Source organism: Tachysurus vachellii, chromosome 9, assembly GCF_030014155.1.
Source record: "Tachysurus vachellii isolate PV-2020 chromosome 9, HZAU_Pvac_v1, whole genome shotgun sequence".
NCBI classification, from domain to species: Eukaryota; Metazoa; Chordata; class Actinopteri; order Siluriformes; family Bagridae; genus Tachysurus; species Tachysurus vachellii.
The window spans coordinates 11,102,291-11,114,264 of NC_083468.1; the positions used below are offsets into that span (position 1 = coordinate 11,102,291).

At 37.5% G+C, this 11,974-nt stretch overlaps 1 protein-coding gene across 12 annotated transcripts in view; it reads right to left on the reverse strand.

Moving 5' to 3' along the window:
- Positions 1-11,974, reverse strand: part of bcl9l (bcl9 like) — a 34,923-nt gene that overhangs the window by 22,405 nt on the left and 544 nt on the right. Inside the window, exon 1 of one of the 12 annotated variants that reach the window (XM_060877656.1) lies at positions 11,738-11,829. The exons of the other annotated variants lie outside the window; for them this stretch is intronic. The gene's annotated coding sequence lies outside the window, so the exon portion shown is untranslated. Of the gene's footprint in view, positions 1-11,737; positions 11,830-11,974 lie in introns of those variants that run through there. 12 annotated transcript variants of the gene reach the window in all.

Consider the following 11,974-nt stretch of genomic DNA (forward strand, 5'->3'; position numbering starts at 1 on the left):
AGTATAGGAATTAGTAGAATAAATCTTCAGTTCATTCCCACTAAATGTCACACTAAAAACACGCAATTGCATACAATGGGATTTTATACATTTTAAATCACTGAATCAATCAATAAATAGTTTATTCTAATTGTCTACGATTTCTCTTGAACCATTGTAGCATGCATTTTTTAAGATTAATAAAATGGAAAACTACATTGCCATTTAAGCCAGCTAAAACAATTGTCAACATGCTCTATGGGAAACAAAGATTCTGCAAATCGGTCTGTTTGGTGGCATTAATAAGTTTCAGCAGCAGACAGAAGAGAACAGACAGATAGTAGATCTCTGGTTATGAGGCTTGTCATGAAATGTTTTATATGTATGAAATATGTGTTCTTTGGGCTATATTCTATTAACCTCATTTGTGGTGTGCATGGGTATGTCAGTAATTGTTCCTAGTTTAGCCATGCTTTCATTATGTATCAACTGGTTCCTGGTCTTTGGACATCTGAAGGAAGACTATTCTGTATCACGTTATTCTTTCATAGTTTCTAATACTTTCTGTTAATTACTTAGCAAGAAAGTCAGCAGAGTGGAATCCTGATACATAGTACAGTACATTCCAACTGAAAACTGGAAATTGTACGTTACTTTACTTTACAAAGGTTCCAATACATACAGTATCTCACAGAAGTGAGTACACCCCTCACATTTTTGTGAATATTTTATTATATATTTCATGTGACAACACTTTGCTATAATGTAAACACTTTGTTCAGTCTCCAAAAAAAAGGGATTATGCTCTGCTTTAGTATGTCACAGTACATGTTGTCATTCTTGGCGTCCATGCTTAACTGTAGGCAAGACACACTTGTCTTTGTACTCCTCACCTGGTTGCCAGCACACACGCTTGACACCATCTGAACCAAATAGGTTTATCTTGGTCTCATCAGACCACTGGACATGGTTCCAGTAATCAATGACTTCTTGTCTCCAGCAAACTGTTTGCAGGCTTTCTTGTGCATCATCTTTAGAAGAGGCTTCCTTCTGGGACAATAGCCATGCAGGCCAATTTGATGCAGTGTGTGGCGTACGGTCTGAGCACTGACAGGCTGACCCCCCACCCCTTCAACCTCTGCAGCAATACTAGCAGCATTCATACGTCTATTTCCCAAACACAACCTCTGGACATGACGCTGACCACATGCACTTTTGTCGACGACTTTGGTCGACCATGGCGAGGCCTGTTCTGAATGGAACCTGTCCTGTTAAACTGCTGTATTTTCTTGGCCACCATGCTTCACCTCAGTTTCAGGGTCTTGACAATCTTCTTATAGCCTATGCCATCTTTATGTAGAGAGTTCTTTGCCATGAGGTGCCATGCTGAACTTCCAGTGACCAGTATGAGTGAGTGAGAGCGATAACACCAAATTTAACACACCTGTTCCCGTTCACACCTGAGACCTTGTAACACTAACAAGTCACATGACACCGGGGACAGAGAATGGCTAATTGGGCGCAATTTGGACATTTTCACTTAGGTGTGAACTCACTTTTGTGGCTAGCGGTTTAGATATTAAGGGTTATTTTGAGGGAACAGCAAATTTACACTGTTATACAAGTTGTACACTCACTACTTTACATTGTATTAAAGTGTCATTTCTTCAGTGTTGTCACATGAAAAGATATAATAAAATATCTACAAAAATGTTAGGGGTGTAATCACTTCTGTGAGATAATGTATGTGGGAGGCAGAAGTGCTGAAATTAAAAGTTTAAAATCATGGTCACTGTGATACATGAGAAACAGGGACACACACTATTCACAACACCCATGCAACACTGAACTTGGAATAAGTGCTGAACCTTATTCCGGCATATCAGGAGAATTAATCTTATTATTTTACTCAATTAGTCTGGTAAAATCAAGAAAAAAAATGTAAGAATGATTTTAGGGTTGATTCTCAAGGGGTCTGTAGGACCTGACACAAACCTGATATCAACTTACAGGGATTAATGCAGACTGGCTCTGATTCACCTTTTACAATGGACAAAGGTCATAAACCATTCAGAGGATAAAATGACTTACAGTCACATGACTGAAGTACACAAGCTGTAATACTGCCATGTGTTCTCTAATTCCTCTTGCATTTTCTGGTCAAATTTGACTATCTAGGATAAAATGATTATGGGTATGCACAAGTCAACTCAAGTCACACAAATATTAGCATATAATAACAGGCATAACTTTATTCTAAAAATCTCATAGCAAAGACCAGTGTTTTTTCAGTGTCCAAAGCCACACAGGTTTCTGTAAGATTTTCTTTACCTCCGCTTCCAAAGGAAGTATGGTATGTCATTGATGAAAACACTGTGAAGGCTATCGTCAATAAGCGAAAAAAAATCAGCACCACAGTGACAATACCTAGAACAGGATATCCCACCAATAGAAAAAATGACTCAATCCTTCAGTACAATTTTCTTTGCATGTCTGGGATTCAAGTTAGGGGTTCTAGACAGAAATAAATCAAAGTCCACCTAAAGGTGGTCACAGCACAAGTCCAAATATATTATGATCTGCTGAGATTAAGATAAGTCTAAAAGATACGTTTGGTGCAAAACAAGACAACTTATCACCCAAAGAACACTATATCCACAGGAAAGTATGATGGTGGAAGCATCATGCAGTGAGGGTGCTTCTCTTCAATTTGCCTGGACATCTCCATATACCAAACTATTCTGGCACATTCCCTTGTTAGGACAATTAATGCATGTCTTCAGGAGAAGATGATCAATGTTTCAGAATAGCACAAGATTTGAACCTGTGCAATTACTGAAACTGGGCTGTGCACAGGAGACTCCCTTGCAATTTAAAAGATCTGAAGCATTTTAGAAAGGAATAGTGGAATAATATTGCTAAATGTCTAATTTGGTAGACTTTTACCCAAAAAACTGAGTACAGTATCATATGCAAAATGCTGCTTTAACAAAGTATTAGTTAAAGGTGGGGTCTCTGTTGTTTGAGAAATGCTTCAGAAAACTGCTTTGGGCTGCCAAACAAAACAAAAACAAAACTAACGTGTAGCCAAAGAGCAGAAAGGGGCGTGTCTTGTCAATATGGGCGGAGAGAGTGTTCAGTGCTATCAAAACAGGGGTGAGACCCATTTGGGTTAGGGGCATGTTTGTTTTGGTGATTTCAAATGTCAACATTAGCTTTCAAACAACGGAGACCCTACCTTTAAGAGTGTTGCATACTTGCTTATTAAGGGTATAACTTTTTTCTTTTTCCTTTATTCCACTAAAACATTTCTGTTTGTTTTTCACATGAATGATGGTAACTATATCATGTTAAAATTGCAAAAAGATCATACGTTATTGATCTTGGGTTAATTTACACACATAACTAAAAACCTGTAAGTTTAACAGAAGTCTGCATTTTTTTATACCCATTGTATAGATTCACATGTATCATGCAAACAACAAAAATTAAACTTGACCTTTTGCTTTCATGCACTCTGCATTTAAATTATGTTCAATTGTGGTAAATATTAAACAGAGAAATATTCTAGTTCAGGCACAGTGTGTCACATTTCACGAATAACCCTTGTGACGCAATACCCCAAGCTTAAACAAGTTAGCTCCTGGATGTGGCTGGAATGAGAATGGACAATGAGGGACCTAAATGGTTTTGAGTTTGTGTGCTGGAAAGGCATACTTGGGCTATCAGGCTTCGAGATCAAGTTGCAAACTCTGTGTGCGGCTATAAATAGAAGAGTAGGATATCACTCTTACAGTGCTGGCTAATGGGGAGACCAGCAGGCAAAAGAGAAGCCACGTGCAGTCAAATTACACTTCACACATTCTCTTCCATCTCTCTGTCCCTCTCACATACACACACACACCACAATCTACATTCTGAACAGTCTTCACAATTTCAAATTATGACAAACTGCCACATACATAGCCCTGATGTTATTTGGGCTGTTAAGTCTAGGGACAGTAATGGCTTAAGGGTCTGACTTACTCTAAATGCAAAACAGATTCATCATCTGATATTTTAATGGCAAGAGGCATACATGCAAAGCAACTAATCAGTGACAACTAGTCAAGAAGCCCAATGCCAATTTAAAGAGCAGTCCACATTTAGCGAAGAACCTATTGCTTCATTTGTGGTGCCTTGTAAATGGTGATTGGTGAAAACGTTATAACATCATATGCCAACTCTGAACATTTGACAAAAACTAACGCTACAAAAAAAAAGCATGTTTCTGTTTTCTCTATTAAAGCATGTGAAGCACATAAAAAGCTATAGGTATAGGTCTGAGTGGCTATTGGAACTGTTCTACTATAGCAAACTCCAAACCTTTACGCAACATTATGGGCTGGAATTGCAGGTCAGCAAAAACAATGAAAAATCTATAGTTTCAATCCCAAGACTCTCGTGTACATCCTTATGAGTCTTGGGATTCATGACACAACATGGCAGTGGTTTGCTTCCTACCTGTAAAGATGCTCATATCAAGTGACATACAGGAATCTACATGAACTCCACACAGGCCCCCACTGGTGTCCCTCGTGGCAAATGCTCTCCTGGTGCAGTCTTTCCTCACATTGGTATTCATGCCACTACGATGCTGATGACACTCACCTCATCCTCCCTCCATCCAACACCAACAAATGTTTTTGCACAGATCTCAACATATCTGGCAGACATCTCATGATGAATGGCAGAAAATCATCTTAAATTTAATCCTAGCAAAACTGAGCTACTGTATATCCCAGGAGACACATTCCCATTTCAAGATCTTGTGATCTCCCTGGACAACCATGAGATCACAGCATCGGTCACTGCACACAACCTTGGGTAACCATGGACAACCAACAGTTCTTGCCTCACATCATTAAAATGCCTTCCTCATGCTGTTTTTTTCCTGTACAACATTAGGAGTATCTGGCACTTTCTATCCACAGAAGCCACTCAGATACCTGTTCAGTCCCTTGCCTTTTTGAGACTGGATTACAGCAACTTACTGCAGGCAAGTCTGCCCCTACACACAACTCAACCTCTGCAACTAATCTAAATACCTAATTTCTATGCTCCTTCCACTGGCTTTTTGTAGCTGCATCAGATTAAAAACACCTTGAAAGACAAAATAGGATCAGTACCCACCTACCTCACAACTCTTATCAAACCCCACACTGCACCACACTTCCTACAGCCCTCCAGCACAGCTTATTTGGACCAACTATCTCACAGAACAAGGAAGACATGCATCAAATCTCTTCACTGTCCTGACACAGAGGCAATGGAATTAACTTCCCCTGGTTGTATGAACAACTAACAGAAACAAATTTAGTCTTCAAAACACAAACTCAAACCTACAGTGGATATAGTTGACAATGATTTTCTGTTAAAAAATGCAGATTTTTGAGATAAAACATAACACGACGATAAATCATTACAGAACTTTTCCCATTTTTAATGTAGCATCGCAATCAAATTTCAAGTGAAAAAAATAAATAAAAGAAAAATGGTAAAAAAATAAAGGTATGAAAAGAATTATATTAACCTTACTGAACTTATACTTTGTTTATACTACGTCTATACTTATCTTCTGCTGGAAATACATCACAAAAACCTGCCATTTTAACAGAGGTATGTAGACATTTATATTTACTGTACCTCTACACCAAGTTCTTAAATTAGTAGTTGTCTTTAATCATTGTTTAGTGTAATTCATACTATACTAATGACCCAACAGGGTTTAAGACTGATGATACCTTTAATCCTGGGACCTACTAACTTAGCATGAGGAAGTGAATTTTTAAAAGAGACTCTGTAGGCTCTGGATATGATCAAACAAGTTAGGCCAGCAATAAAATACTGTAAAGCAAGAAAGAGTGAGTTGGTGTCACTATTTTGTACAACACTGCAATGTTATGTTAGGGCAAATATCAAAAAAAGCAAAGCAAATAATGAAAATGAGTCTATGTAATATAAGAGAAAAGTGGGGGGCAGTTGTTCGCAATCAGTCCTAGAGACGAGTTTAAATAATTTGTTTATTTCAAACTCAAACAACTGAAACGTTCTTTTGACACAGTGATTGGCCAGAGTTTGAGGACGCTTATCTTCCTGAACTAAATTCAGATGTTTGACTGTTCACTGGATCAAATATACAGTACCCAACGCTATAGAACTCTAACAGGTTGTTCAACCCTTTGAGCTGAAAATGTTGTTTGTTATTGAATGTGAATGGAATATTCAGAAACTAGCTAGCAATATTAGAAAGGGAAGGAGCCTTCGAGTGACTAAAATGTACATATCTGAGAAACTGTGATAAACCTGAAAAACCTGAAATATCCAAGGAAGATCATTAGTTTATGGAGAAGGTGTCAGCTAACACTGTCTCATTACAGCTTGTGCTTACCTTTAAAGAACAGGACTATCTGCACCTGATCTGTACTCAATAGGACCATATGACCCTTTGAGTGTTTTGGGGCTTGGGATTAAGGGTTTCTTCTGGTTTTGCCTGCAAATAGAATCCCTCAAGACTTATGGAGGCTCAAGACAGGGTGAGATTATTACTTAACAGATTCATACATAAGTGGATGGATTGGCTAACACATTTCAGGACAGAAATTTGATGTCTTCTTGTCGAATGAGGCATGGATAATTGTTAGGTCTGTGGTTTATCCAGGAGGGAAACAAGGATAAAATACTTGTAAATTCCAGTGCAAAATGTCTCAGTTCAGTGGGGGTTATGGATTATGGCATTTCACTAAAAAGGAATACCTTCTGAAAAAAAGAAAAAAAAAAACTCGAACATAAAGGCAGATCAGATGTTATATGTACAGCATATATCAGTTCGTATAATGAACAATGGAATTCAGTGCCAGTGTTTCCCAGCTACTTTGCTGTGGCTATCAAATTATTTTTCAGGGAGATCTTTCAAATTGTACATACTAAAGTATCTGACAACAAATCAAACATCACCAGCTAGCAAGGTGGCAGACTATTTCTTCATTTGAACAATCAACATAAACAACGAAAGCTAATCATGATTAAATATCCAAACTTCAGTCTATCAAAAAGCCAAGATAGTGGCTAAGACAAAAAGCCACACAACTGCTGAAATGGCAAAATGCCTGCATGCAAAGCAATTGTCAGCTGTAAGTAGCTAAAGAAATAGAGAAGGTTCCTCTCTTAATTATTACAATCAATAGACAATCAAGGATATATTTTCTCAGACTGGAAGCATAATTTGAGAAAAAAAATCAAACCTGTTGGAAAATTTGACTTGCAACTTGAATCAAAGAAATTGAGTGGGCATGCATTGCTGTTAGCACATAGGTTCACTGCTGGTGACATTAGTGAGAATTCTTTGTTTTATAAAGCAAAACTTCACACTTAATTATTGGTAGTCTGAAGGCTCTCATAGCAGGGTTTAAACGACAAGTAGTCTGAAGGCTCTCATAGCAGGGTTTAAACAGAAGTCTGCAAACTCAGATAGAATTAAAAACTTTTCTAAAAAAAAGGAAATCTTTTAACAGAGATGAATTGGTACAAAAAACACTGTTTCTTGGCTGATAATATTACGGATTCAATGAATTGAGCAAGAAAAAAATGTTAATATAGAAATCTTTCTTTAAACATACAAACAGCTAGGATTCTGATCTACACACACCCTATTGTGCACTTGCATAGAAAATGGGAAAAATAGAAGGGCGCATTTAAAAGATTTACCTTGTACAGTGTGCATTCAAACAGCACACTGTCTGGCCTTATTGATGAACGTTTGAAAATCCTTGAGGAGAGCTTTCGTTTTTCCATCTGTATCTTAGGCATAGTTCCATGACCCATAGAGATCATCTGTAATTGAATGCTCAAAGACATGCCACTGCAAGCACAAGTGCAACTCGCTAAACCAAAGAAAGGCCACAGTGTGAAAACAAACGTTTGCCATATAGACTGTTTTTGGTTCACAGTTGAGAAGGAATATTACGTAAGCACTAGTAAGGCTGAAGTTCTTACCCTTCTCAACAATGTATTTGCATGATCTTTTGCATGAAGCTTTTTAAACCTGACACACATCAAGAACACATACGGAGAACATCTAAAAACAACAGAATAGAAACTCCATGTCTATGTCTCATCCATTCCTGTGACAATACTCATGTTGTATGCTTTATCTCAACCTAAGGAGTAAGCAAGTGTGCGTGTGTGTGTGCGTGCGTGCATGTGTTTGTGTTGAAGGGGGAAAGTGGGGTTTATAAGAGTCATAAGGGTGGGATTCTAAAGAGTAAGAAGTGTGCCGCAAAATGTGGTTCAAGGTTGCACTAAAGAGTCTCATTTCAATTATTGATAACAGGCAGAGAATATGATTAGAGTCAGAATACAATCATAAACATGGAAATTTAGATAAGACACCAGCCCTACAACAGGAAATAAATGTAAGGAAAGATATATAGTCCAACCTATAGGCTAAATTCTGTTACAATATGGAATGCTGTGTGTTGGTAGCAGAACAGAGCATATGTGTGATCTTGTCCAAAAATTGTCAGCACTAAACTGATTTTAGCAAACATTCACAAAAAGAGAAACCATATGCTATACAGTCTGCATCCATTGGATTCCCAGTAAAAGGTCAACAACAGAGAAAACCTTCAAAAATGGTGTCACTTGCCATTGACTGCCTTCAGAAACTAATGTCTGACTGACCTGCTGATAGAATACTGTTGGATGACCTACTGATTTTTATGCCTCTGCAATGTGAAGGAGGCAGTGTAGATTCCACCTATCTAAGGTTTCATTAGTATAGTATGTCCAAAACATGAAGCTTAATGTTTGCAGGATTTACATTGAATTGTCCTAGTTAAAAAGCATATAAACTGATTGGATTTTTGAACTGATCAAAACATGGTCAATGCCACAGCCAGGTTAAATGGCCGAAGTTGTTCAACAGTTTGCTTTCGGTTTGTCATACAAAGATGTTACTTACCTGTACCTGTTCAGAAAGTCCTTTTTTTTTGGGTAGGTATGATTTTGCCTTTGTTCTGTCCATGTCTGTCTGTGATTAGATATTCTTGATTTAAGTGCAAAAACTCAAGAATGAATAGCTGAATATTTGGAGGATTTATAACAAATCATCATTGCAACCAGCATATGAACTGATGGGATTTTGGAAAAATATCCAAACAGGGTCGGGGTAATGGAAATGCAGGCAAACAAATTACTAAAAAGAAGGACTAGAGTTGCGGAAGAGGCATCTTTATCAATGTAGTGTTCGCACATAGAAGCTTATACATCAATGGACACTGACTCAAGATCCATACTGGACAGAATCGTGCATCAACATCATACCTTGATTTGTGGCCAGGGGTATCATTCTTCAAGGTAAACAAAGAACCAGATTTCAATTTGTGTGCATGAACCACAATGTCACATTAGAAAATTGGCATAAGCATATTCAGAGCTGTACACAATGAACACTGATAAATGGCAGCTATTCTATTGTCACACTAATGTGCATAACAAAATGTTTCCAGATCACTATATATTGTCAACAATGTTTCTTTAAGAGTGTAGTAGTTCATATGCTTATTATGATTGTGTTATGAAGTGTTATGAAAGATCATCAACATCAGTTTACCTGCCATTACCCTTTTTACTACTAAGGCGTGTACATCCTCATACACAAGAAACATTAAACAGATTAGATTGTCTGCATAGAAACACAAATTACATTCTCTGCCTTGTTTCCACACAAAACTATGTGTACGCACGTGTGATGAACAAGACCCGGAGGAGGACAAATAAACAAATAAAACAACTATATCTGGACAATGAAACTAAAAGTGCTGAGAGGGAGTTATGACAAGCCTTAAAGTAATGAAAGAGAATTTACTGGTTGTTGAACCCTCCACAGACAAACACAGAAAAGATGAATACATAGTGTGGGGAAAGTTCTCAGTGCCACAGTCAAAGAAAAAAATACTTGGACAAGAAATCCTTTAGATTGTGTTTAGTGAAATGGAAACCATACTGAACCAAGAAATAACTGACCAAGCAGAAAAGCATCAAAAATGATATCAGCAATCTGTAGTCATTCACACCTAACCATTTTCTGATACTCAATACAAGCCACAATTACCAGACAGGATTCTTACACACATTGAAGGTGGAAAAAAGGAGAAATACATAACATGACATTAAAAAAATCTGTCTGAGACTAATAAGATCAAAGACAAAGCCTAATATTCTTAATAGATCCATTATAAAGAATAAGCTAGTAATAAAAAGGTGTTGCTGCATTACTTTTTGGGTTGTCTGTATACCCATCTGTGCATGTGTCTGATATTATTGTTAAAGCAATATCATAAGAACAAGTGTTTGATGGATTGTAGGATTTATATGGACTTATAAATGAACTGACTAGATTTTGGAATGAATCCAAACAAGGTCAAGGTCACAGCAAGGTCAAATGCCTGAAATAGTTTTTCCTCTTTAGCATTCCTCCTGTTTACTGGGAACTCAAGGCCCATTTTCTAGCATTCTAAGATTCCTGTCATCAGTCCGTCCGTCCGCATGGCCTTCTGAGATTCTCAATAGTATGAAATCTCAAGAATAAGTCTTTTAATGCTTGTAGGTATTTATATAGAAACATCATTGATTTTGGAATTAAACCAAACATGGTCAAGGTTACAGCAAGATCAAGTAGTTTTTCTTCAATAGTTTCCTTACTGTTTGAAGTATATTTTAAGTGAGTTGCACACATACGCATTAGTAAGAAGAAGGACCAGACAAAGGAATGACGTTTAACACTGCTGGCATTGAGTTCTATTTGTTGATATAGGTCCCAGTCTAGGTATATGTTCCTTACGAAGGTCAGGAATGTAGGTGACATTTTACATGGCTGTGACATTTACAGCTGTACACATCACTATTTTTTTTATCTCTGTACATTTGAGAGGTGAGCAGTAACTTTTTTCATCCTGTTTTTTTTCCACATATGTAAACAAAGCTCCTTTTAAATGGATTTCTGACCTTTTTTTTTTTTTACACGTACAAAAAAAGTCTAGGACATGAAACAATAATCCTAACATCCCTGCAATATGCAGACAGGAGACAAACACTTGTACACTGTAAAGAGTGATACGAGTTGATAGGACGAGTTGATAGGACACGGTATAGTAGGTTAACACAAGCAACGCACCTGAAAAAAAAAGACTTTAAACTGTTAAGAATGCTCTTTAATGCCTTCGAATACAATCTGGCAGTACCGTAGGTATGAAGAATTGCTGACACAACCCTATATATATACCACATAAATGTTTCCAAGGAATACCTGCCAGATTTATAGTCAAGTTTAATAACAATCCCAGTCATCAGACATCACCAGGTCAAAGCGCAACCAGAAGTCACAAAACCATTCCCACTAATGTACACTTTACTAAGTGACACAGCTTGTGAGTTTCGACTGTGATTGCATTGTTAACAGGAAACTCTGTTGCTTTAATAATCTACTTGAGCTCAGAGTCACATTAACTCCTTCTATCATTACAGTAGCTAACATTCCTAACAACTTTTAACAAGAATCGTAGCGTTTATACAGAAAAGCGATCGAAGAGAACATCAGTGCGCGTGTTTCCTGGTCATGAGAAGCCAAATAGTGAAAGTAAAGTTTGTAGAAAATAACCGGATTCGAGTAAATAGTGCTTGTGATAGTATGAACAACACTCGGCGTTATGTCACCTACTATTAGCTCCAGCCGGAGGCTTTCACCGTCTCGCCTGTGATACTGATAGCAGACTCTCTGTGACTACACATTCCGTCCTAGCTAATTAAAATAAAAAACACACAGGGAAAATTACACTTAAAAGAAGTAATGGTTCCTGGTCGTTAGAAACATTTTGCCCTGCGCCATTTGACAGTAACATGGAAACGGCCTGACGTCTGTCTTGTTTGTCGTCAGCTCGTTAGCTTCCACTGCATG